At 47.0% G+C, this 25,106-nt stretch overlaps 4 long non-coding RNA genes across 5 annotated transcripts; all 4 read left to right on the top strand.

Annotated features, from left to right (window-relative positions):
• Positions 1 to 672: 672 nt before the first annotated feature.
• Positions 673 to 4,769, top strand: LOC140002899 (uncharacterized). 2 transcript variants are annotated; one of them, XR_011810528.1, is made up of 5 exons: positions 673 to 739; positions 911 to 963; positions 1,355 to 1,448; positions 2,029 to 2,120; positions 4,135 to 4,769. It is a non-coding gene; the product is annotated as an uncharacterized lncRNA (long non-coding RNA). The 2 variants fall into 2 exon arrangements; XR_011810527.1 differs by lacking the exon at positions 4,135 to 4,769 and having other exon boundaries at positions 2,029 to 4,022.
• A 3,675-nt stretch (positions 4,770 to 8,444) lies between these two features.
• On the top strand, positions 8,445 to 9,374 carry LOC140002905 (uncharacterized). Its single transcript, XR_011810536.1, has 3 exons — positions 8,445 to 8,592; positions 9,081 to 9,141; positions 9,302 to 9,374. It is a non-coding gene; the product is annotated as an uncharacterized lncRNA (long non-coding RNA).
• A 1,219-nt stretch (positions 9,375 to 10,593) lies between these two features.
• Positions 10,594 to 14,691, top strand: LOC140002904 (uncharacterized). The gene is made up of 5 exons (XR_011810535.1): positions 10,594 to 10,660; positions 10,832 to 10,884; positions 11,276 to 11,369; positions 11,950 to 12,041; positions 14,057 to 14,691. It is a non-coding gene; the product is annotated as an uncharacterized lncRNA (long non-coding RNA).
• A 5,762-nt stretch (positions 14,692 to 20,453) lies between these two features.
• On the top strand, positions 20,454 to 24,550 carry LOC140002925 (uncharacterized). Its single transcript, XR_011810601.1, has 5 exons — positions 20,454 to 20,520; positions 20,692 to 20,744; positions 21,136 to 21,229; positions 21,812 to 21,903; positions 23,916 to 24,550. It is a non-coding gene; the product is annotated as an uncharacterized lncRNA (long non-coding RNA).
• The last annotated feature ends 556 nt before the right edge of the window (positions 24,551 to 25,106 follow it).

Below are 25,106 nucleotides of genomic sequence, written 5' to 3'. Positions count from 1 at the left end.
TGTGCATCATATTCGGTTCGAGATCGCGTCTGTTTCCATCCTCACTCTTGCAGAAGTCATCTGGGCCGCATCAGGAGCTCTTCCTTAGGAAATCAATTCCCAAGCGTCTTCTTAGGGGGTTTTCAGTCCCCATCCTTCTGGTCTCTTGTCTCGAAGGCAGGCTTTTTAGGCCTCCATCATCCCAGTTCTGGCAGTTGCTTCCAGTCGCGTGTCGTGACATTTGAGTCTCTCCTGGGGTCTGGTGCAGAGCACCTGTTCTGACTTGCTGTTGCTGTAGGGCTTTCTTTTTGGGGGTCACTTTTTCTTGTGCCTTGTGTTGTGTGTTTTGTTTGTAGTGTTTGTGGCGTGCCTGTGTGTGTGTACGTGTTTGGTCTGGAGCTGTCCTGCCTGGCAGTTAGTGATGACAGGTAACGTGGCAGTGCATGGGTGTACTAATACATTGTCTGGACTGTTTTGGTAAAGATATCCAGTCTGCCTCTGGGCACGTACTGAAGGGCAGCTGGCACAGTCATCTCTGTGGTGTTTGGCAGACTGGAGGGGGGAGAGTTGAGCTGCTTGCGAGCAACTGCTCGCATAGCACTTGAACGGTGTGCTTGAGGAGGTCTGTCGAATCTTGAAAGCTTACAGATATGGGGTTTTGAATTTTTTATTTTTATTTCTTTCCTGTCCCCAGTAGAGCGTAAACCTTTGGAGGAACCTGTCACAGGAAAGAGCTCCTTCTGGAACTGTTCAGCACTCGGTAGGCAACTCGGTGACTGGCTTGATCTACTTCTGAGGTGCTGAGGCAAGGGGGCTGCTGTTTTGAAACGATAGTATTGTAAATGGGGTCCCTTTTGTGTTGTTGAGGGATGGGTGCTAATGCTGGCAGCTGAATGATTGATTCTCTTGTGACTGTTTTCATTTGTTAAAGCTGAAACACAGTGTACGACACGGGACTTGACGACCAGAGCTGCTTTTGGCAAGGTGAGTGATGAACAGCTATAGAAGGTACTTTAGGGGTGCAGTTGTCACTGCAGTTACTGAACTACACCAAGTACGGTAAAAACCCTGTTTATATTTCAGGGGTGTTGTAGCTGGCCTAAGAGAGCAGATGGAAGCGTCTGCCTCGAGGGGAGGGGAGGGCACGGAGGTAAGGCAGCAGCTGAGAGTAACTGTCCCAGCTGTGCTGTGGCTTTGGATGCTGCTTCAGCCTATGCTTTTCTTTTTGTTTCACATTTGTCTCACACAGGCTGAGTGGGGCCAAGCTGCACTCTGAAGAGCAGCACGAGAAGGGCAGGCTGGTTGTGAGCTGGATTGGAGCAGAACTGCCAAGTAGCACGAGGTGAGTGCGAAGGGTATCCATCTTGCTTTGCAGGTGCCATGGCAGGCTCTCCACAGAAGCGGTTGAGGATTTGAGAAGAGGTTGCAGATGATCAAGGAGCGACACGTGCAGGGATGGCTTGAAAAGGGTATGTCTGCTTTCTCTTCTGTTTATCAGGTGTCCCAGGCAATGTGGGCTGTGGTGTTAGTCTTTAGAATCGGAACAAAGCAGGTGCTGAAATGCTGTGTCTGTTTTTTTTTGTGTTGGGGTTGCACCTTGGTGAGTGTAGGGATGGGTTTTAAGTGGGTGCAGCGGAGGGCCTGGCCCCAGTGTCCTGTAGTGTGTTTTGACCCATCAGCATAGCCTTTTGGTTCTCAGGTAGCCTACTGAAGTAAGTGATTTTTCCTGCGAGTGGAATGGAATTGATTTTTTTTTTTTTTGGCGTGCAATCAGTTCTGCTCCTAGATTTTTCTTTTTATGTAAATAAAAGATCGAGCTAATTCCAGATGGAAAAAAAAAATCAGTTACTTTCTTGGTCAGTTTGTCCTTTTAATATTCAAAGCTGCAGCAAAAGCATGGGGATTTTTGTTTCTAGAAACACCCTAGCTCTCCTGTCTGCACTCTGCGTGCTGTTGAGCTAAGCCATATAAATGAATAAAGAAACCACAGCTACTGCTCCTTTCTGATTTTTTTTTTTTTTTTGTGCTTTCCCCCTTGCACTTTCCCAGGTGATTAGCTTCAGGTTCCAGGTGGGACCTAGTGGTAACTGAGTTGCAGGTATTCCATGACAGAGCTCCTTCTGCCTGGGCTGCTTTTTGGGGTAAGCGCTTTGTTTTTCCTTCAGTCAGTTGCAGGGTTCTTTAGGTGGGTCAGAGTCTATGGACTGATGCGTTTTCCAGTAGAAACCGGTACGCATATCTTTTTGAGTTGGTAACTGGTAGGATCTGTCACTGTAAAGCAATCTAGTAGTAGGTGCCTGTATTGCACGCAGCTCTTCCTCAGGTGAGTAGTTATGGCAGTTTTACGGATGGTATGGTGATGTTACTTTGTGTGTTTGCTTTGTGGTTCTGGGTCCATTCTGATTTTTGCAGAATTACGGGGCTTTTTGTGATTCTTTGCCTGTATGTCAAATATTATCAAAGTTACAACCTTGCTGTCAAAGTGATGGAGCAGGGTTTAGTTGAAATGTATCATGGAAGCTCCCTGTGTGAGCATGTGTCTGAAAATGGCAGCAGTGGGCACGTAAGGGGTAGTCTGTTTCAAGTTTAGGGACAGCTTGTTATATTTCTGGAGCTTTTGCCTGTGTGCTTTCTGTCTGTCGAGTCTTTAGACCATAAAGCCTTCTAGGCTTTATGTCCTTGAATTTACGTATTAGAAGTACGTTTATGAGGGGTTGCCAGGTACGTTGTTTTTGGGAAACTGTGGGGTATGGTTCCTTGAGTGCATAAGTGCAGTAGTGCCAAGAGAGTGAGCAGGGCCACCTTCTTCATCTCTGCAGAATAAGTCTGTTCGGGCACACTTCTCAGGCAAATGTAGTGAGCAGATGAGGGAAAGGAGCTGGGAACAGAGAGGTATTTCACAGTAGCATGTTGCATCAGTAGTAGTCAGCGTTGCGGAGGAGGTGGGTGTCAGGGCTGGCATGCTAGTGAATGCTGGTTCTCTGTTTTTGCAAGTGATGATGAACCTGTTTGACGTAATTCCATTTGAAAAAGTTCCAGTTACTGGCCTGGTCGTGTCGTCCTTTCAATGTTAAAAGCAGCAGCAAAAGCATGGGGATTGTTGCTTCTAGAAACACCACAGGTCACCTGTCTGCTCTCTGCATGTTTTTCAAGTAAAGCAGATCTTTAAAAACAAACAAACAAACAACAAACAAACAAAGAAACAAAAAAAAAAAAAAAAAAAACAAAATAATAAAAAACAGCTGCTGCTGCTCCTGCTTTGTTTCTACTTCCTTGTGCTTTGCCCCTCCCCTTTTCCAGGTGATTGGGTTTGGGTGCTGGGCGGGGCCGAATGGTATATGAGCCCCAGGCATGCTATCAGAGAGCTCATTCTGCCTGGGCTGCTCCTTGAGGTAAGTGCTTTGTTTTTCCTTCAGTCAGTTGCAGGGTTCTCTAGGCAGGCCGGAGTTTATAGATTTCTAGAATTTTTAAGTGCTTGGAATTCACTTAGGAGAGGGATGTTTAATAGAGGTTTCTGGCTCACTGTTTTTTGGGATGGTGGGATACTCCTCTGTTTTTGAGCTATATTTTAATCTCTAAATGTATAAACCAGCAGTAGGTAAACATTAGGAGGAACCGGTCAAAGGTAACAGCGCTTTCTGGAACCGTCAAGTTCTTGTTCGGCAACGTAGTGACTGGTTTGATCTACTTCACAGATGGAGAGGCAAGTGGACTGCTCTCTTTGAAATAATAAAATTGAAAACATAAAGTTTGTCAAAGATGGCAGTGCATGTTTGCAGTCTGTTTATTGCTTTTGCCAGTGGTAGATAACATTTATAAGGAATCGGTCAAAGGAAAGAGCGCCTTCTGGAACTGTGAAGCTCTGTGTTGGCAACTCGGTGACTGGCTGGACCTACTGTCCATCTCCAGAGGGAAGCGGACTGCTGTTTTGAAATTAAAAAATACTAATGAAAAAAATAAAAATATGGTGCTGCTCTATGGCGCCCGGAGGACTGCCACTCTGCATGGCAGTTAAAAAGAATGTGGTTTGGAGATGGAGAGCCAGAGAGATGAAGCAGCTGGGAAGAGAGACACAAGTATTGCAGTAGGTAGGCTGTGGTTATGAGGTGCCTCAGGATGTGCTTTTTTTCTTGTTTCCGCCCTTCCCTCGTGCAGCCTTGGAGAGATGAAGTCCCCATGGTGTGGAGTGGTGCAAAAAGGTAAGAGGGTTGTCAGCCCGGTCAGTTTTCTTCACCAATGCTAAGGCAAGTCTTTGAAGAGAAACAGCCTGGTTGCTTGTGCTGCACCCTGTTGAACTAAGCCAGACCAAAACCAGGGCTGCCGTTCCTCCTGCTCTCTTTACCTCTTCTCATCTTGCAAAGGAATGGTCCAGCAATTCGGGTTAATAGGGGACAAGAGAACAAAGGGGTTTCAGAATAACTGCTAACTGTTATGACTATTGCATGGGGCACTATGCAAGTCTCTGACATCCAGCCAAGATGGACAAAGGAGAAGGACAAGGGAAAAGCCTGGGAGGAAGACTATGAGCCTTCAGTACGAGAGACCCGCAGAGGGACCACCAGAGACTGATAACACATGCGTCAGTGGGCGGGTTCGGATTCCAGGAACTAGTTATAATAACCCTGCCTTTTCTAGAAGTAGTAATGAATATGTATTAGCCTAGGAGCATAAAAACCAGCCGCCTGCTGTGACTTGTGTGCGTCTCGGTGGAGCAGAGACTCCCGGCGCACCCAGTGCTGTTTGCTTACCTCTATTCATTTAATAAATTGTAAACTTTGATTGTAATCCTATTTGGGACTTAGTCATTTATTACAACAGACAACCTTGTAAAATGCAGACAACCAGAATCCTTACAACAATTAAGTGGAAATCACGGTGTAAGAAACATTACCACCTCAAAGAGTAAAAGCCTCGAAAGAAATGTGACTTGTAACAGGCCAGCAGCTGTGTGTTTTTGGTGAAGCACCAGATAGAGTATGAACCTGGATTGCACAGTTAATGGGGAAACGGGAGGGTCCTGGTCCTTGGGAGGGGAAAAAAAAAAGTATATAAACTGTGTATGGAATCGGTAGGTGCCCTCCTGCTCGCGGGACACCCGCCATTGTAATCTCAAATAAAAATGCTGCTGTACTGAGATCCTCTCCTGAGCCTATGTTATTTCCCAAAGATTGATTCACGGTTTTAAGGTTTCAGGGATAGGGCCCTAGGGTTGGGTTTCAGGGTAAGCGTTCTCAGGGTTTATGTTTAGGATTTTAAGGTTTTTAGTTTTAGGGTTGGAGTTTTAACGGTTAGGATTTTAGGGATTTGAGGGTTAGGGTTTTAAGGGTTTCAGGGTTAGCGTGTTAGGGTTTTAGAGTTTTTTGGGTTGTAGTGTTGATAGTTTTTTTAGGGTTAGGTTCTTAGGGTTTTATTTTTGGACGGTTATTTACGGTTAGGGTTTTAAGATCTTATTATTTTTTTTTTTCAGGTTAGGTTCTCCTGGGTTAGGGTTTTGAGCGTCTTAATATTTTGGGTTGGGTTTGGGATTTGAGCGTCCTATTTTGGGGGGGTTTGGGATTTGAGCGTCTTAATTTTGTGGGCTTGGGCACTGTGAGCGTCTTAAGTGTTTGGGTTAGGGCTTTTAGGCATAGGTCTTCAGGGGTTTAGTGTGGTGGATAGTTTGGGTTAGGTCTGTAGGGGTTTCGAGGATTTTTAGGGTTAGGGCTTGCGGCTTTTTTGTGTGAGGGCGGTAAGGGCTAGGGTTCCAGGGAGTGCTGTTAAATGTAGTTCTCGACGACTCGGCCTCTGATTGGCCGTGCCGGCTGTGCAGGGAATGCTGGTAGGTGTAGTTTTCCGGCACAAGGCTTTCCGGTAGGCCGCGTTGAGTGCCCAGAGCATGCCGGGAAATGTAGTTCTGGGACTCCGGACTTCCGGGAGGCCATGCAGAGCGCCCAGAGCATACCGGGAAATGCAGTTCTCGGGGACTAGGGCTGGGGTTAGGGTTAGGGCTAGTGAATGCTGGTTCTCTGTGTTTGCAGATGACGGTGAGCGTGTTTAAACTAATTCCAGTTGAAGAAGTGTCAGTTACTTGCTTGGTGACATTATCAGTTCAACATTAAAAGCTGCAGCAAAAGCAAAAGGGGATTTTTGCTTCCAGAAACACCCCAGTTCTCCTGTCTGCACTCTGCATGCTGTTGAGCTAAGCCTTATGAATAAGTAAATAAACCAGAGCTGCTGCTGCTCCTCTTTTTGCTTTTTTGTGCTTTCCCCGCATGCGACCTCTGCCGCCGCCTGCTGGTGGAAAACGAGTACTGCAGGCGGCCGGGGGCCGCGCATGCCCGGTGCCGCCCGCGGGTGCCCCTCTGCCGGCGCCTGCTGGTGGAAAACGAGTACTGCAGGCGGCCGGGGGCCGCGCATGCTCGGTGACGCCCGAGGGCGCCCCTCTGCCGCCACCTGCTGGTGGAAAACGAGTACTGCAGGCGGCCGGGGGGAGCTCATGCCCGGTGACGCCCGAGGGCGCCCCTCTGCCGCCGCCTGCTGGTGGAAAAGAGTACTGCAGGCGGCCAGGGTCCGCGCATGCGCGTTGCTTATTACGTCTTTTTTTTTTTTTGATGTGTAATTTCCTACGCTCCTAGATTTTTCTTCAAATGTAAATGAAAGGTTCTTGCTAATTCCCGTTGAAAATATTTCATTTACTTTCTTGGTTGTATTGTCCTTTCTATGTTCAAAGCTGAGGCAAAAATACGGTAAATTTTGCTTCTAGAAACACCGCAGTTCTTTTGTCTGCACTCCGCATGCTGTAAACTAGGGATAGGTGACAAATAAATAAAAAAATAAATAAAAGAACACAGCTGCTGCTCCTGCTCTCTTTCTTGTTTTTTGCCCCCTTCTCTTTCCCAGGTGATTGGGTTTGGGTGCTGGGCGGGGCCAAATGTTATACGAGCCCTAGGCATTCTATCAGAGAGCTCCTTCTGCGTGGGCTGCTCTTTGGGGTCGGTGCTTTGTTTATTCTTCTGTTAGCTACATGCAGGGTTCTTTTCGTGGGTCAGAGTCTTGTACGATATTTTAGAGGAAACCAATCTAGTAGTACGTGCATTTATTGCATGAAGCTCTTTGGAGGTGATTAATTGTTATAGCACTTTTATGGATAGGAGGTCAATGTTGTTTTGTGTGTTTGCTTTGTTGTTCTAGGTCCCTCATGATTTTTGCAGGGTTATAGGGCAGATGCCACCAGGTCTACCCCTTTTGTTGTTTTTGTTTTGTTTGATTTATTTTTCTTATTTTCTTTTTCGGAAGGGGGTTTGCGATTTGAGCGTCCTATTTTGGGGGGGTTTGGGATTTGAGCATCCTAATTTTGTGGGCTTGGGCGCTGTGAGCGTCTTAAGTGTTTGGGTTAGGGCTTTTAGGCATAGGTCTTCAGGGGTTTAGTGTGGTGGATAGTTTGGGTTAGGTCTGTAGGGGTTTCGAGGATTTTTAGGGTTAGGGCTTGCGGCTTTTTTGTGCAAGGGCGGTAAGGGCTAGGGTTCCAGGGAGTGCTGTTAAATGGAGTTCTCGACGACACGGCCTCTGATTGGCCGTGCCGGCTGTGCAGGGAATGCTGGTAGGTGTAGTTTTCCGGCACAAGGCTTTCCGGTAGGCCGCGTTGAGTGCCCAGAGCATGCCGGGAAATGTAGTTCTGGGACTCCGGACTTCCGGGAGGCCATGCAGAGCGCCCAGAGCATACCGGGAAATGCAGTTCTGGGACTCCGAACTTCCGGGAGGCCATGTTGAGCGCCCAGAGCACACCGGGAAATGTAGTTCTGGGACTCCGAACTTCCGGGAGGCCATGTTGGGTGCCCAGAGCACACCGGGAAATGCAGTTCTCGGGGACTAGGGCTGGGGCTAGGGTTAGAGTTTAGGGTGAGGGTTGGGGTTAGGGTTAGGGCTAGTGAATGCTGGTTCTCTGTGTTTGCAGATGACGGTGAGCGTGTTTAAACTAATTCCAGTTGAAGAAGTTTCAGTTACTTGCTTGGTGACATTATCAGTTCAACATTAAAAGCTGCAGCAAAAGCAAAAGGGGAGTTTTGCTTGTAGAAACACCACAGGTCTCTTGTCTGCTCTCGGAATGTTTTTGAGATAAACCAGATTTTAAAAAACAAAGGGAAAAAAAAAAACCACAGCTGCTTCTTTTGCTCTCTTCCTACTTTCTTGTGCTTTGCCCCTCCCCTTTCCCAGGTGATTGGGTTTGGGTGCTGGGCGGGGCCGAATGGTATATGAGCCCCAGGCATGCTATCAGAGAGCTCCTTCTGCTTGGGCTGCTCTTTGGGGTAAGTGCTTTGTTTTTCCTTCAGTCAATTGCAGGGTTCTCTAGGCAGACTGGAGCCTATGGATTTCTGGATTTTAAGTGCTTGGAATTCACTCAGTAGCGGGATGTTTAGTAGGGGCTGCTGGCTCACTGTTTTTTTTGGGATGGTGGGATACTCTTCTGTTTTTGAGCTATATTTTAGTCTCTAGATGTATAAACCCACTTGTGTAACTCTCCAGAGGACTAAAACCAGCTTGATTGAATGCTACATATGGCTTGGCAGCGTAGATGCAGCATTACCAAGAGACTGAGCAGGGTTGTATCAGAGTCACCTCTTTCATCTGCAAAGGGTAAGTTTGATTACCCCTGCCGGGCCTGCTGTGTGTGCATGTCTTTTTGGCATTTGTGGAGCTCAGTTGTTTTTCTTTGTGTGTGTGCATGTTTTTATTTATTTATTTATTTATTTTTATTTTTGAGGGTCAAACAGTGTGTTTGCTGAGCGTGGTTAGAATGAGGAGGTGGGGAGCTGCTCAGGACTGGAAGGTTTGGTTTCTAGGAGTATGCGGCATCCTTCCTGTGCGACGTGACTAATTGTTGGGCTGGAACGTTCCAGCTTTTGTGTGTGTCGGGCAATGTAGCTTGTGTAGTGTGTGTCGTGTGGTCTAGGCAGAGTTTGCTGTGGTGCAGTGGGCGAAGAATCTCAGGTAGAGCTGGTGAGCAGCTGAAGTACCAGAGCTGGGAAGAGAGAGGTCGTGCAGCAGGTACGCTGTGGCTGTGAGGTGCCTCAGACTGTGCTTTTCTGTCTTTTTTTTTGTTTTGTTTTGTTGTTTTTTTGCAGGTGCTTTGTGCGGTCGTGGACAGGAAAGGGAAATCCTCGTGTCGCGGAGCAGTGAGGGAAGGTGGGTGTTGTCAGCCTGGTCATCCCTTATCTGAAGCGAAGGGAAGACGCTCAGGTGTTTCCCTGTGAGGTTCCGAAGTGAGACTGTTTGGGATAGAGGAGCAGTGTGGCAGGTGGGTGCTTGCAAGCACAGTGGTTCTTTTGTCCTTTTGTGTTCCCAGGTGGCGTGGGTGATGCTGGCCGCTCCTTTCAAGCTTGGACCTAATTTGCAGGTCCAGAGGCAAGTGGAGTGCTGTTTTGAAAGGATAAAAGTAAAGCTGGGGTCGCTTATGTTGTTGAGGGATGGGTGCTACTGCTGGCAGCTGAATGTTTATCTTCTGCCTGTGTTTTGCCTTTCATTAGGCTGAAGTGCAGTGCAGGATGTCTCAACCAGCTGCCTCTGCAGTGACTCTGGTGCGTGATGAGCAGAGGTAGCTGTTAATTTTGGGGGTGTGGTTGTCACTGAAGTTATTTTCCTACATCCAATAGAGTAAAATTCCAGTTTGCCTTTTAGAGGTGCTATAAGTGGGTAAAGAGAAGAGATGGAAGCATGTGCCGCGTGGGGCAGGCAAGCGGCTGAGGTACAGGAGGGGATGAGAGTATGTGACTTTTTCCTGGGGGTGGAATGGAATTGATTGTTTTGGTGTATAGTCTGTTTTGCTCCGAGATCTTTCATTCATGGTAAATAAAAGTTTGAGCCAATTCCAGTTGGGAATGTTCCAGTTACGACCCAGCGAGTACTGTCCTTTTAATGTTAAAAAAAAATGCGGCAAAAGCATGGGTGCAGATCTGTTTCAGGTCTTGTGCATCATATTCGGTTCGAGATCGCGTCTGTTTCCATCCTCACTCTTGCAGAAGTCATCTGGGCCGCATCAGGAGCTCTTCCTTAGGAAATCAATTCCCAAGCGTCTTCTTAGGGGGTTTTCAGTCCCCATCCTTCTGGTCTCTTGTCTCGAAGGCAGGCTTTTTAGGCCTCCATCATCCCAGTTCTGGCAGTTGCTTCCAGTCGCGTGTCGTGACATTTGAGTCTCTCCTGGGGTCTGGTGCAGAGCACCTGTTCTGACTTGCTGTTGCTGTAGGGCTTTCTTTTTGGGGGTCACTTTTTCTTGTGCCTTGTGTTGTGTGTTTTGTTTGTAGTGTTTGTGGCGTGCCTGTGTGTGTGTACGTGTTTGGTCTGGAGCTGTCCTGCCTGGCAGTTAGTGATGACAGGTAACGTGGCAGTGCATGGGTGTACTAATACATTGTCTGGACTGTTTTGGTAAAGATATCCAGTCTGCCTCTGGGCACGTACTGAAGGGCAGCTGGCACAGTCATCTCTGTGGTGTTTGGCAGACTGGAGGGGGGAGAGTTGAGCTGCTTGCGAGCAACTGCTCGCATAGCACTTGAACGGTGTGCTTGAGGAGGTCTGTCGAATCTTGAAAGCTTACAGATATGGGGTTTTGAATTTTTTATTTTTATTTCTTTCCTGTCCCCAGTAGAGCGTAAACCTTTGGAGGAACCTGTCACAGGAAAGAGCTCCTTCTGGAACTGTTCAGCACTCGGTAGGCAACTCGGTGACTGGCTTGATCTACTTCTGAGGTGCTGAGGCAAGGGGGCTGCTGTTTTGAAACGATAGTATTGTAAATGGGGTCCCTTTTGTGTTGTTGAGGGATGGGTGCTAATGCTGGCAGCTGAATGATTGATTCTCTTGTGACTGTTTTCATTTGTTAAAGCTGAAACACAGTGTACGACACGGGACTTGACGACCAGAGCTGCTTTTGGCAAGGTGAGTGATGAACAGCTATAGAAGGTACTTTAGGGGTGCAGTTGTCACTGCAGTTACTGAACTACACCAAGTACGGTAAAAACCCTGTTTATATTTCAGGGGTGTTGTAGCTGGCCTAAGAGAGCAGATGGAAGCGTCTGCCTCGAGGGGAGGGGAGGGCACGGAGGTAAGGCAGCAGCTGAGAGTAACTGTCCCAGCTGTGCTGTGGCTTTGGATGCTGCTTCAGCCTATGCTTTTCTTTTTGTTTCACATTTGTCTCACACAGGCTGAGTGGGGCCAAGCTGCACTCTGAAGAGCAGCACGAGAAGGGCAGGCTGGTTGTGAGCTGGATTGGAGCAGAACTGCCAAGTAGCACGAGGTGAGTGCGAAGGGTATCCATCTTGCTTTGCAGGTGCCATGGCAGGCTCTCCACAGAAGCGGTTGAGGATTTGAGAAGAGGTTGCAGATGATCAAGGAGCGACACGTGCAGGGATGGCTTGAAAAGGGTATGTCTGCTTTCTCTTCTGTTTATCAGGTGTCCCAGGCAATGTGGGCTGTGGTGTTAGTCTTTAGAATCGGAACAAAGCAGGTGCTGAAATGCTGTGTCTGTTTTTTTTTGTGTTGGGGTTGCACCTTGGTGAGTGTAGGGATGGGTTTTAAGTGGGTGCAGCGGAGGGCCTGGCCCCAGTGTCCTGTAGTGTGTTTTGACCCATCAGCATAGCCTTTTGGTTCTCAGGTAGCCTACTGAAGTAAGTGATTTTTCCTGCGAGTGGAATGGAATTGATTTTTTTTTTTTTTGGCGTGCAATCAGTTCTGCTCCTAGATTTTTCTTTTTATGTAAATAAAAGATCGAGCTAATTCCAGATGGAAAAAAAAAATCAGTTACTTTCTTGGTCAGTTTGTCCTTTTAATATTCAAAGCTGCAGCAAAAGCATGGGGATTTTTGTTTCTAGAAACACCCTAGCTCTCCTGTCTGCACTCTGCGTGCTGTTGAGCTAAGCCATATAAATGAATAAAGAAACCACAGCTACTGCTCCTTTCTGATTTTTTTTTTTTTTTTGTGCTTTCCCCCTTGCACTTTCCCAGGTGATTAGCTTCAGGTTCCAGGTGGGACCTAGTGGTAACTGAGTTGCAGGTATTCCATGACAGAGCTCCTTCTGCCTGGGCTGCTTTTTGGGGTAAGCGCTTTGTTTTTCCTTCAGTCAGTTGCAGGGTTCTTTAGGTGGGTCAGAGTCTATGGACTGATGCGTTTTCCAGTAGAAACCGGTACGCATATCTTTTTGAGTTGGTAACTGGTAGGATCTGTCACTGTAAAGCAATCTAGTAGTAGGTGCCTGTATTGCACGCAGCTCTTCCTCAGGTGAGTAGTTATGGCAGTTTTACGGATGGTATGGTGATGTTACTTTGTGTGTTTGCTTTGTGGTTCTGGGTCCATTCTGATTTTTGCAGAATTACGGGGCTTTTTGTGATTCTTTGCCTGTATGTCAAATATTATCAAAGTTACAACCTTGCTGTCAAAGTGATGGAGCAGGGTTTAGTTGAAATGTATCATGGAAGCTCCCTGTGTGAGCATGTGTCTGAAAATGGCAGCAGTGGGCACGTAAGGGGTAGTCTGTTTCAAGTTTAGGGACAGCTTGTTATATTTCTGGAGCTTTTGCCTGTGTGCTTTCTGTCTGTCGAGTCTTTAGACCATAAAGCCTTCTAGGCTTTATGTCCTTGAATTTACGTATTAGAAGTACGTTTATGAGGGGTTGCCAGGTACGTTGTTTTTGGGAAACTGTGGGGTATGGTTCCTTGAGTGCATAAGTGCAGTAGTGCCAAGAGAGTGAGCAGGGCCACCTTCTTCATCTCTGCAGAATAAGTCTGTTCGGGCACACTTCTCAGGCAAATGTAGTGAGCAGATGAGGGAAAGGAGCTGGGAACAGAGAGGTATTTCACAGTAGCATGTTGCATCAGTAGTAGTCAGCGTTGCGGAGGAGGTGGGTGTCAGGGCTGGCATGCTAGTGAATGCTGGTTCTCTGTTTTTGCAAGTGATGATGAACCTGTTTGACGTAATTCCATTTGAAAAAGTTCCAGTTACTGGCCTGGTCGTGTCGTCCTTTCAATGTTAAAAGCAGCAGCAAAAGCATGGGGATTGTTGCTTCTAGAAACACCACAGGTCACCTGTCTGCTCTCTGCATGTTTTTCAAGTAAAGCAGATCTTTAAAAAACAAACAAACAAACAACAAACAAACAAAGAAAAAAACAAACAACAAAAAAAAACAAAATAATAAAAAACAGCTGCTGCTGCTCCTGCTTTGTTTCTACTTCCTTGTGCTTTGCCCCTCCCCTTTTCCAGGTGATTGGGTTTGGGTGCTGGGCGGGGCCGAATGGTATATGAGCCCCAGGCATGCTATCAGAGAGCTCCTTCTGCCTGGGCTGCTTTTTGGGGTAAGCGCTTTGTTTTTCCTTCAGTCAGTTGCAGGGTTCTCTAGGCAGGCCGGAGTTTATAGATTTCTAGAATTTTTAAGTGCTTGGAATTCACTTAGGAGAGGGATGTTTAATAGAGGTTTCTGGCTCACTGTTTTTTGGGATGGTGGGATACTCCTCTGTTTTTGAGCTATATTTTAATCTCTAAATGTATAAACCAGCAGTAGGTAAACATTAGGAGGAACCGGTCAAAGGTAACAGCGCTTTCTGGAACCGTCAAGTTCTTGTTCGGCAACGTAGTGACTGGTTTGATCTACTTCACAGATGGAGAGGCAAGTGGACTGCTCTCTTTGAAATAATAAAATTGAAAACATAAAGTTTGTCAAAGATGGCAGTGCATGTTTGCAGTCTGTTTATTGCTTTTGCCAGTGGTAGATAACATTTATAAGGAATCGGTCAAAGGAAAGAGCGCCTTCTGGAACTGTGAAGCTCTGTGTTGGCAACTCGGTGACTGGCTGGACCTACTGTCCATCTCCAGAGGGAAGCGGACTGCTGTTTTGAAATTAAAAAATACTAATAAAAAAAATAAAAATATGGTGCTGCTCTATGGCGCCCGGAGGACTGCCACTCTGCATGGCAGTTAAAAAGAATGTGGTTTGGAGATGGAGAGCCAGAGAGATGAAGCAGCTGGGAAGAGAGACACAAGTATTGCAGTAGGTAGGCTGTGGTTATGAGGTGCCTCAGGATGTGCTTTTTTTCTTGTTTCCGCCCTTCCCTCGTGCAGCCTTGGAGAGATGAAGTCCCCATGGTGTGGAGTGGTGCAAAAAGGTAAGAGGGTTGTCAGCCCGGTCAGTTTTCTTCACCAATGCTAAGGCAAGTCTTTGAAGAGAAACAGCCTGGTTGCTTGTGCTGCACCCTGTTGAACTAAGCCAGACCAAAACCAGGGCTGCCGTTCCTCCTGCTCTCTTTACCTCTTCTCATCTTGCAAAGGAATGGTCCAGCAATTCGGGTTAATAGGGGACAAGAGAACAAAGGGGTTTCAGAATAACTGCTAACTGTTATGACTATTGCATGGGGCACTATGCAAGTCTCTGACATCCAGCCAAGATGGACAAAGGAGAAGGACAAGGGAAAAGCCTGGGAGGAAGACTATGAGCCTTCAGTACGAGAGACCCGCAGAGGGACCACCAGAGACTGATAACACATGCGTCAGTGGGCGGGTTCGGATTCCAGGAACTAGTTATAATAACCCTGCCTTTTCTAGAAGTAGTAATGAATATGTATTAGCCTAGGAGCATAAAAACCAGCCGCCTGCTGTGACTTGTGTGCGTCTCGGTGGAGCAGAGACTCCCGGCGCACCCAGTGCTGTTTGCTTACCTCTATTCATTTAATAAATTGTAAACTTTGATTGTAATCCTATTTGGGACTTAGTCATTTATTACAACAGACAACCTTGTAAAATGCAGACAACCAGAATCCTTACAACAATTAAGTGGAAATCACGGTGTAAGAAACATTACCACCTCAAAGAGTAAAAGCCTCGAAAGAAATGTGACTTGTAACAGGCCAGCAGCTGTGTGTTTTTGGTGAAGCACCAGATAGAGTATGAACCTGGATTGCACAGTTAATGGGGAAACGGGAGGGTCCTGGTCCTTGGGAGGGGAAAAAAAAAAGTATATAAACTGTGTATGGAATCGGTAGGTGCCCTCCTGCTCGCGGGACACCCGCCATTGTAATCTCAAATAAAAATGCTGCTGTACTGAGATCCTCTCCTGAGCCTATGTTATTTCCCAAAGATTGATTCACGGTTTTAAGGTTTCAGGGATAGGGCCCTAGGGTTGGGTTTCAGGGTAAGCGTTCTCAGGGTTTATGTTTAGGATTTTAAGGTTTTTAGTTTTAGGGTTGGAGTTTTAACGGTTAGGATTTTAGGGATTTGAGGGTTAGGGTTTTAAGGGTTTCAGGGTTAGCGTGTTAGGGTTTTAGAGTTTTTTGGGTTGTAGTGTTGATAGTTTTTTTAGGGTTAGGTTCTTAGGGTTTTATTTTTGGACGGTTATTTACGGTTAGGGTTTTAAGATCTTATTATTTTTTTTTTTCAGGTTAGGTTCTCCTGGGTTAGGGTTTTGAGCGTCTTAATATTTTGGGTTGGGTTTGGGATTTGAGCGTCCTATTTTGGGGGGGTTTGGGATTTGAGCGTCTTAATTTTGTGGGCTTGGGCGCTGTGAGCGTCTTAAGTGTTTGGGTTAGGGCTTTTAGGCATAGGTCTTCAGGGGTTTAGTGTGGTGGATAGTTTGGGTTAGGTCTGTAGGGGTTTCGAGGATTTTTAGGGTTAGGGCTTGCGGCTTTTTTGTGTGAGGGCGGTAAGGGCTAGGGTTCCAGGGAGTGCTGTTAAATGTAGTTCTCGACGACTCGGCCTCTGATTGGCCGTGCCGGCTGTGCAGGGAATGCTGGTAGGTGTAGTTTTCCGGCACAAGGCTTTCCGGTAGGCCGCGTTGAGTGCCCAGAGCATGCCGGGAAATGTAGTTCTGGGACTCCGGACTTCCGGGAGGCCATGCAGAGCGCCCAGAGCATACCGGGAAATGCAGTTCTCGGGGACTAGGGCTGGGGTTAGGGTTAGGGCTAGTGAATGCTGGTTCTCTGTGTTTGCAGATGACGGTGAGCGTGTTTAAACTAATTCCAGTTGAAGAAGTGTCAGTTACTTGCTTGGTGACATTATCAGTTCAACATTAAAAGCTGCAGCAAAAGCAAAAGGGGATTTTTGCTTCCAGAAACACCCCAGTTCTCCTGTCTGCACTCTGCATGCTGTTGAGCTAAGCCTTATGAATAAGTAAATAAACCAGAGCTGCTGCTGCTCCTCTTTTTGCTTTTTTGTGCTTTCCCCGCATGCGACCTCTGCCGCCGCCTGCTGGTGGAAAACGAGTACTGCAGGCGGCCGGGGGCCGCGCATGCCCGGTGCCGCCCGCGGGTGCCCCTCTGCCGGCGCCTGCTGGTGGAAAACGAGTACTGCAGGCGGCCGGTGGCCGCGCATGCTCGGTGACGCCCGAGGGCGCCCCTCTGCCGCCACCTGCTGGTGGAAAACGAGTACTGCAGGCGGCCGGGGGGAGCTCATGCCCGGTGACGCCCGAGGGCGCCCCTCTGCCGCCGCCTGCTGGTGGAAAAGAGTACTGCAGGCGGCCAGGGTCCGCGCATGCGCGTTGCTTATTACGTCTTTTTTTTTTTTTGATGTGTAATTTCCTACGCTCCTAGATTTTTCTTCAAATGTAAATGAAAGGTTCTTGCTAATTCCCGTTGAAAATATTTCATTTACTTTCTTGGTTGTATTGTCCTTTCTATGTTCAAAGCTGAGGCAAAAATACGGTAAATTTTGCTTCTAGAAACACCGCAGTTCTTTTGTCTGCACTCCGCATGCTGTAAACTAGGGATAGGTGACAAATAAATAAAAAAATAAATAAAAGAACACAGCTGCTGCTCCTGCTCTCTTTCTTGTTTTTTGCCCCCTTCTCTTTCCCAGGTGATTGGGTTTGGGTGCTGGGCGGGGCCAAATGTTATACGAGCCCTAGGCATTCTATCAGAGAGCTCCTTCTGCGTGGGCTGCTCTTTGGGGTCGGTGCTTTGTTTATTCTTCTGTTAGCTACATGCAGGGTTCTTTTCGTGGGTCAGAGTCTTGTACGATATTTTAGAGGAAACCAATCTAGTAGTACGTGCATTTATTGCATGAAGCTCTTTGGAGGTGATTAATTGTTATAGCACTTTTATGGATAGGAGGTCAATGTTGTTTTGTGTGTTTGCTTTGTTGTTCTAGGTCCCTCATGATTTTTGCAGGGTTATAGGGCAGATGCCACCAGGTCTACCCCTTTTGTTGTTTTTGTTTTGTTTGATTTATTTTTCTTATTTTCTTTTTCGGAAGGGGGTTTGCGATTTGAGCGTCCTATTTTGGGGGGGTTTGGGATTTGAGCATCCTAATTTTGTGGGCTTGGGCGCTGTGAGCGTCTTAAGTGTTTGGGTTAGGGCTTTTAGGCATAGGTCTTCAGGGGTTTAGTGTGGTGGATAGTTTGGGTTAGGTCTGTAGGGGTTTCGAGGATTTTTAGGGTTAGGGCTTGCGGCTTTTTTGTGCAAGGGCGGTAAGGGCTAGGGTTCCAGGGAGTGCTGTTAAATGGAGTTCTCGACGACACGGCCTCTGATTGGCCGTGCCGGCTGTGCAGGGAATGCTGGTAGGTGTAGTTTTCCGGCACAAGGCTTTCCGGTAGGCCGCGTGAAGTGCCCAGAGCATGCCGGGAAATGTAGTTCTGGGACTCCGGACTTCCGGGAGGCCATGCAGAGCGCCCAGAGCATACCGGGAAATGTAGTTCTGGGACTCCGGACTTCCGGGAGGCCATGTTGGGTGCCCAGAGCACACCGGGAAATGCAGTTCTCGGGGACTAGGGCTGGGGCTAGGGTTAGAGTTTAGGGTGAGGGTTGGGGTTAGGGTTAGGGCTAGTGAATGCTGGTTCTCTGTGTTTGCAGATGACGGTGAGCGTGTTTAAACTAATTCCAGTTGAAGAAGTTTCAGTTACTTGCTTGGTGACATTATCAGTTCAACATTAAAAGCTGCAGCAAAAGCAAAAGGGGAGTTTTGCTTGTAGAAACACCACAGGTCTCTTGTCTGCTCTCGGAATGTTTTTGAGATAAACCAGATTTTAAAAAACAAAGGGAAAAAAAAAAACCACAGCTGCTTCTTTTGCTCTCTTCCTACTTTCTTGTGCTTTGCCCCTCCCCTTTCCCAGGTGATTGGGTTTGGGTGCTGGGCGGGGCCGAATGGTATATGAGCCCCAGGCATGCTATCAGAGAGCTCCTTCTGCTTGGGCTGCTCTTTGGGGTAAGTGCTTTGTTTTTCCTTCAGTCAGTTGCAGGGTTCTCTAGGCAGACTGGAGCCTATGGATTTCTGGATTTTAAGTGCTTGGAATTCACTCAGTAGCGGGATGTTTAGTAGGGGCTGCTGGCTCACTGTTTTTTTTGGGATGGTGGGATACTCTTCTGTTTTTGAGCTATATTTTAGTCTCTAGATGTATAAACCCACTTGTGTAACTCTCCAGAGGACTAAAACCAGCTTGATTGAATGCTACATATGGCTTGGCAGCGTAGATGCAGCATTACCAAGAGACTGAGCAGGGTTGTATCAGAGTCACCTCTTTCATCTGCAAAGGGTAAGTTTGATTACCCCTGCCGGGGCTGCTGTGTGTGCATGTCTTTTTGGCATTTGTGGAGCTCAGTTGTTTTTCTTTGTGTGTGTGCATGTTTTTATTTATTTATTTATTTATTTTTATTTTTGAGGGTCAAACAGTGTGTTTGCTGAGCGTGGTTAGAATGAGGAGGTGGGGAGCTGCTCAGGACTGGAAGGTTTGGTTTCTAGGAGTATGCGGCATCCTTCCTGTGCGACGTGACTAATTGTTGGGCTGGAACGTTCCAGCTTTTGTGTGTGTTGGGCAATGTAGCTTGTGTAGTGTGTGTCGTGTGGTCTAGGCAGAGTTTGCTGTGGTGCAGTGGGCGAAGAATCTCAGGTAGAGCTGGTGAGCAGCTGAAGTACCAGAGCTGGGAAGAAAGAGGTCGTGCAGCAGGTACGCTGTGGCTGTGAGGTGCCTCAGACTGTGCTTTTCTGTCTTTTTTTTTGTTTTGTTTTGTTGTTTTTTTGCAGGTGCTTTGTGCGGTCGTGGACAGGAAAGGGAAATCCTCGTGTCGCGGAGCAGTGAGGGAAGGTGGGTGTTGTCAGCCTGGTCATCCCTTATCTGAAGCGAAGGGAAGACGCTCAGGTGTTTCCCTGTGAGGTTCCGAAGTGAGACTGTTTGGGATAGAGGAGCAGTGTGGCAGGTGGGTGCTTGCAAGCACAGTGGTTCTTTTGTCCTTTTGTGTTCCCAGGTGGCGTGGGTGATGCTGGCCGCTCCTTTCAAGCTTGGACCTAATTTGCAGGTCCAGAGGCGAGTGGAGTGCTGTTTTGAAAGGATAAAAGTGAAGCTGGGGTCGCTTATGTTGTTGAGGGATGGGTGCTACTGCTGGCAGCTGAATGTTTATCTTCTGCCTGTGTTTTGCCTTTCATTAGGCTGAAGTGCAGTGCAGGATGTCTCAACCAGCTGCCTCTGCAGTGACTCTGGTGCGTGATGAGCAGAGGTAGCTGTTAATTTTGGGGGTGTGGTTGTCACTGAAGTTATTTTCCTACATCCAATAGAGTAAAATTCCAGTTTGCCTTTTAGAGGTGCTATAAGTGGGTAAAGAGAAGAGATGGAAGCATGTGCCGCGTGGGGCAGGCAAGCGGCTGAGGTACAGGAGGGGATGAGAGTATGTGACTTTTTCCTGGGGGTGGAATGGAATTGATTGTTTTGGTGTATAGTCTGTTTTGCTCCGAGATCTTTCATTCATGGTAAATAAAAGTTTGAGCCAATTCCAGTTGGGAATGTTCCAGTTACGACCCAGCGAGTACTGTCCTTTTAATGTTAAAAAAAAATGCGGCAAAAGCATGGGTGCAGATCTGTTTCAGGTCTTGTGCATCATATTCGGTTCGAGATCGCGTCTGTTTCCATCCTCACTCTTGCAGAAGTCATCTGGGCCGCATCAGGAGCTCTTCCTTAGGAAATCAATTCCCAAGCGTCTTCTTAGGGGGTTTTCAGTCCCCATCCTTCTGGTCTCTTGTCTCGAAGGCAGGCTTTTTAGGCCTCCATCATCCCAGTTCTGGCAGTTGCTTCCAGTCGCGTGTCGTGACATTTGAGTCTCTCCTGGGGTCTGGTGCAGAGCACCTGTTCTGACTTGCTGTTGCTGTAGGGCTTTCTTTTTGGGGGTCACTTTTTCTTGTGCCTTGTGTTGTGTGTTTTGTTTGTAGTGTTTGTGGCGTGCCTGTGTGTGTGTACGTGTTTGGTCTGGAGCTGTCCTGCCTGGCAGTTAGTGATGACAGGTAACGTGGCAGTGCATGGGTGTACTAATACATTGTCTGGACTGTTTTGGTAAAGATATCCAGTCTGCCTCTGGGCACGTACTGAAGGGCAGCTGGCACAGTCATCTCTGTGGTGTTTGGCAGACTGGAGGGGGGAGAGTTGAGCTGCTTGCGAGCAACTGCTCGCATAGCACTTGAACGGTGTGCTTGAGGAGGTCTGTCGAATCTTGAAAGCTTACAGATATGGGGTTTTGAATTTTTTATTTTTATTTCTTTCCTGTCCCCAGTAGAGCGTAAACCTTTGGAGGAACCTGTCACAGGAAAGAGCTCCTTCTGGAACTGTTCAGCACTCGGTAGGCAACTCGGTGACTGGCTTGATCTACTTCTGAGGTGCTGAGGCAAGGGGGCTGCTGTTTTGAAACGATAGTATTGTAAATGGGGTCCCTTTTGTGTTGTTGAGGGATGGGTGCTAATGCTGGCAGCTGAATGATTGATTCTCTTGTGACTGTTTTCATTTGTTAAAGCTGAAACACAGTGTACGACACGGGACTTGACGACCAGAGCTGCTTTTGGCAAGGTGAGTGATGAACAGCTATAGAAGGTACTTTAGGGGTGCAGTTGTCACTGCAGTTACTGAACTACACCAAGTACGGTAAAAACCCTGTTTATATTTCAGGGGTGTTGTAGCTGGCCTAAGAGAGCAGATGGAAGCGTCTGCCTCGAGGGGAGGGGAGGGCACGGAGGTAAGGCAGCAGCTGAGAGTAACTGTCCCAGCTGTGCTGTGGCTTTGGATGCTGCTTCAGCCTATGCTTTTCTTTTTGTTTCACATTTGTCTCACACAGGCTGAGTGGGGCCAAGCTGCACTCTGAAGAGCAGCACGAGAAGGGCGGGCTGGTTGTGAGCTGGATTGGAGCAGAACTGCCAAGTAGCACGAGGTGAGTGCGAAGGGTATCCATCTTGCTTTGCAGGTGCCATGGCAGGCTCTCCACAGAAGCGGTTGAGGATTTGAGAAGAGGTTGCAGATGATCAAGGAGCGACACGTGCAGGGATGGCTTGAAAAGGGTATGTCTGCTTTCTCTTCTGTTTATCAGGTGTCCCAGGCAATGTGGGCTGTGGTGTTAGTCTTTAGAATCGGAACAAAGCAGGTGCTGAAATGCTGTGTCTGTTTTTTTTTGTGTTGGGGTTGCACCTTGGTGAGTGTAGGGATGGGTTTTAAGTGGGTGCAGCGGAGGGCCTGGCCCCAGTGTCCTGTAGTGTGTTTTGACCCATCAGCATAGCCTTTTGGTTCTCAGGTAGCCTACTGAAGTAAGTGATTTTTCCTGCGAGTGGAATGGAATTGATTTTTTTTTTTTTTGGCGTGCAATCAGTTCTGCTCCTAGATTTTTCTTTTTATGTAAATAAAAGATCGAGCTAATTCCAGATGGAAAAAAAAAATCAGTTACTTTCTTGGTCAGTTTGTCCTTTTAATATTCAAAGCTGCAGCAAAAGCATGGGGATTTTTGTTTCTAGAAACACCCTAGCTCTCCTGTCTGCACTCTGCGTGCTGTTGAGCTAAGCCATATAAACGAATAAAGAAACCACAGCTACTGCTCCTTTCTGATTTTTTTTTTTTTTTTTTGTGCTTTCCCCCTTGCACTTTCCCAGGTGATTAGCTTCAGGTTCCAGGTGGGACCTAGTGGTAACTGAGTTGCAGGTATTCCATGACAGAGCTCCTTCTGCCTGGGCTGCTTTTTGGGGTAAGCGCTTTGTTTTTCCTTCAGTCAGTTGCAGGGTTCTTTAGGTGGGTCAGAGTCTATGGACTGATGCGTTTTCCAGTAGAAACCGGTACGCATATCTCTTTGAGTTGGTAACTGGTAGGATCTGTCACTGTAAAGCAATCTAGTAGTAGGTGCCTGTATTGCACGCAGCTCTTCCTCAGGTGAGTAGTTATGGCAGTTTTACGGATGGTATGGTGATGTTACTTTGTGTGTTTGCTTTGTGGTTCTGGGTCCATTCTGATTTTTGCAGAATTACGGGGCTTTTTGTGATTCTTTGCCTGTATGTCAAATATTATCAAAGTTACAACCTTGCTGTCAAAGTGATGGAGCAGGGTTTAGTTGAAATGTATCATGGAAGCTCCCTGTGTGAGCATGTGTCTGAAAATGGCAGCAGTGGGCACGTAAGGGGTAGTCTGTTTCAAGTTTAGGGACAGCTTGTTATATTTCTGGAGCTTTTGCCTGTGTGCTTTCTGTCTGTCGAGTCTTTAGACCATAAAGCCTTCTAGGCTTTATGTCCTTGAATTTACGTATTAGAAGTACGTTTATGAGGGGTTGCCAGGTACGTTGTTTTTGGGAAACTGTGGGGTATGGTTCCTTGAGTGCATAAGTGCAGTAGTGCCAAGAGAGTGAGCAGGGCCACCTTCTTCATCTCTGCAGAATAAGTCTGTTCGGGCACACTTCTCAGGCAAATGTAGTGAGCAGATGAGGGAAAGGAGCTGGGAACAGAGAGGTATTTCACAGTAGCATGTTGCATCAGTAGTAGTCAGCGTTGCGGAGGAGGTGGGTGTCAGGGCTGGCATGCTAGTGAATGCTGGTTCTCTGTTTTTGCAAGTGATGATGAACCTGTTTGACGTAATTCCATTTGAAAAAGTTCCAGTTACTGGCCTGGTCGTGTCGTCCTTTCAATGTTAAAAGCAGCAGCAAAAGCATGGGGATTGTTGCTTCTAGAAACACCACAGGTCACCTGTCTGCTCTCTGCATGTTTTTCAAGTAAAGCAGATCTTTAAAAACAAACAAACAACAAACAAACAAAGAAACAACAACAACAACAAAAAAAAAACAAAATAATAAAAAACAGCTGCTGCTGCTCCTGCTTTGTTTCTACTTCCTTGTGCTTTGCCCCTCCCCTTTTCCAGGTGATTGGGTTTGGGTGCTGGGTGGGGCCGAATGGTATATGAGCCCCAGGCATGCTATCAGAGAGCTCATTCTGCCTGGGCTGCTCCTTGAGGTAAGCGCTTTGTTTTTCCTTCAGTCAGTTGCAGGGTTCTCTAGGCAGGCCGGAGTTTATAGATTTCTAGAATTTTTAAGTGCTTGGAATTCACTTAGGAGAGGGATGTTTAATAGAGGTTTCTGGCTCACTGTTTTTTGGGATGGTGGGATACTCCTCTGTTTTTGAGCTATATTTTAATCTCTAAATGTATAAACCAGCAGTAGGTAAACATTAGGAGGAACCGGTCAAAGGTAACAGCGCTTTCTGGAACCGTCAAGTTCTTGTTCGGCAACGTAGTGACTGGTTTGATCTACTTCACAGATGGAGAGGCAAGTGGACTGCTCTCTTTGAAATAATAAAATTGAAAACATAAAGTTTGTCAAAGATGGCAGTGCATGTTTGCAGTCTGTTTATTGCTTTTGCCAGTGGTAGATAACACTTATAAGGAATCGGTCAAAGGAAAGAGCGCCTTCTGGAACTGTGAAGCTCTGTGTTGGCAACTCGGTGACTGGCTGGACCTACTGTCCATCTCCAGAGGGAAGCGGACTGCTGTTTTGAAATTAAAAAATACTAATGAAAAAAATAAAAATATGGTGCTGCTCTATGGCGCCCGGAGGACTGCCACTCTGCATGGCAGTTAAAAAGAATGTGGTTTGGAGATGGAGAGCCAGAGAGATGAAGCAGCTGGGAAGAGAGACACAAGTATTGCAGTAGGTAGGCTGTGGTTATGAGGTGCCTCAGGATGTGCTTTTTTTCTTGTTTCCGCCCTTCCCTCGTGCAGCCTTGGAGAGATGAAGTCCCCATGGTGTGGAGTGGTGCAAAAAGGTAAGAGGGTTGTCAGCCCGGTCAGTTTTCTTCACCAATGCTAAGGCAAGTCTTTGAAGAGAAACAGCCTGGTTGCTTGTGCTGCACCCTGTTGAACTAAGCCAGACCAAAACCAGGGCTGCCGTTCCTCCTGCTCTCTTTACCTCTTCTCATCTTGCAAAGGAATGGTCCAGCAATTCGGGTTAATAGGGGACAAGAGAACAAAGGGGTTTCAGAATAACTGCTAACTGTTATGACTATTGCATGGGGCACTATGCAAGTCTCTGACATCCAGCCAAGATGGACAAAGGAGAAGGACAAGGGAAAAGCCTGGGAGGAAGACTATGAGCCTTCAGTACGAGAGACCCGCAGAGGGACCACCAGAGACTGATAACACATGCGTCAGTGGGCGGGTTCGGATTCCAGGAACTAGTTATAATAACCCTGCCTTTTCTAGAAGTAGTAATGAATATGTATTAGCCTAGGAGCATAAAAACCAGCCGCCTGCTGTGACTTGTGTGCGTCTCGGTGGAGCAGAGACTCCCGGCGCACCCAGTGCTGTTTGCTTACCTCTATTCATTTAATAAATTGTAAACTTTGATTGTAATCCTATTTGGGACTTAGTCATTTATTACAACAGACAACCTTGTAAAATGCAGACAACCAGAATCCTTACAACAATTAAGTGGAAATCACGGTGTAAGAAACATTACCACCTCAAAGAGTAAAAGCCTCGAAAGAAATGTGACTTGTAACAGGCCAGCAGCTGTGTGTTTTCGGTGAAGCACCAGATAGAGTATGAACCTGGATTGCACAGTTAATGGGGAAACGGGAGGGTCCTGGTCCTTGGGAGGGGAAAAAAAAAAGTATATAAACTGTGTATGGAATCGGTAGGTGCCCTCCTGCTCGCGGGACACCCGCCATTGTAATCTCAAATAAAAATGCTGCTGTACTGAGATCCTCTCCTGAGCCTATGTTATTTCCCAAAGATTGATTCACGGTTTTAAGGTTTCAGGGATAGGGCCCTAGGGTTGGGTTTCAGGGTAAGCGTTCTCAGGGTTTATGTTTAGGATTTTAAGGTTTTTAGTTTTAGGGTTGGAGTTTTAACGGTTAGGATTTTAGGGATTTGAGGGTTAGGGTTTTAAGGGTTTCAGGGTTAGCGTGTTAG

This window comes from Anas platyrhynchos, chromosome 7 (assembly GCF_047663525.1).
Source record: "Anas platyrhynchos isolate ZD024472 breed Pekin duck chromosome 7, IASCAAS_PekinDuck_T2T, whole genome shotgun sequence".
NCBI lineage: Eukaryota > Metazoa > Chordata > Aves > Anseriformes > Anatidae > Anas > Anas platyrhynchos.
This window is presented reverse-complemented; position numbering and strand designations above follow the sequence as displayed.